This window comes from Lottia gigantea, assembly GCF_000327385.1.
Source record: "Lottia gigantea unplaced genomic scaffold LOTGIsca_167, whole genome shotgun sequence".
Lineage (NCBI taxonomy): Eukaryota > Metazoa > Mollusca > Gastropoda > Lottiidae > Lottia > Lottia gigantea.
The window spans coordinates 37,166-38,052 of record NW_008708079.1 but is presented as its reverse complement, the minus strand read 5'-3'; positions in this window follow the sequence as shown (position 1 = coordinate 38,052).

The following is an 887-nucleotide window of genomic DNA, read 5'->3' as shown; positions in this document are numbered from 1 at the left end:
CTTAAAAGTTTTTGTATAGTTGTTTTTGAGTTATTACGTCTTTCAAGACTTAAGAACAATTTGCTGTTTTTTTCACCTTCAAGATACCAATGTTGTTTTGATCGAATTCGAGCAGCATTTGATTCTTCTGTATATATGTTATCCAGTTTATTTTTAATATAAGAATGATTAAGATAATTTTTTTCAGATTCATTTTGATCCGTTATATTACTAAGCTTAAGATCGGTTGCTATTAATTCGTTCAACAGATAATCCTTCAATTTACGTTTAATTCTTTGTTTACGTTTGCTGTATTTTATTGAAATAATTTTGATTTTGTATTTGATATAATCCCATAAACCGTTTTTATCAGACGAATCGTGAAATTCATCTTTCCAAAGCGGTATGGATTCGTTAATTAAGCTTAAATAATTCTTATCTTGAATTAAGGTGGAGTTAAATATCCAGAGACCCGGACCATGATTATAATTTACAAAAACTAGGTCAAGGATTATTGATGAGTGATCAGAAAGGAAAACGGGATAAACGTCCGATTTCTTAACAAAGTCTTGAATATCTTCTGAAATAAGCCAATAATCGAGCCTACTTTGAATTACGGGCTTATTTCTTCGCCATGTATATTTTTTGACGTCTGGGTGCAAATGTCTAAAAATATCTATAAGATTAAAATTGTTTATGATATTGATAATTTCTTGTTTTCCTTGAGTTTTTGGTTTGTAGTTTCCACCATACCTATCGAGATTTTCATCAAGAATGTTATTGAAATCGCCACCAAGAATAAAAATACAGCTATCAAGTGTATTTTGTAATTTAATTAACTCATTTGAAACCTTTTCGTAGTAAACTTTTTGATCGCCGTTAGGGATAGGGCTATAAATATTCACTAG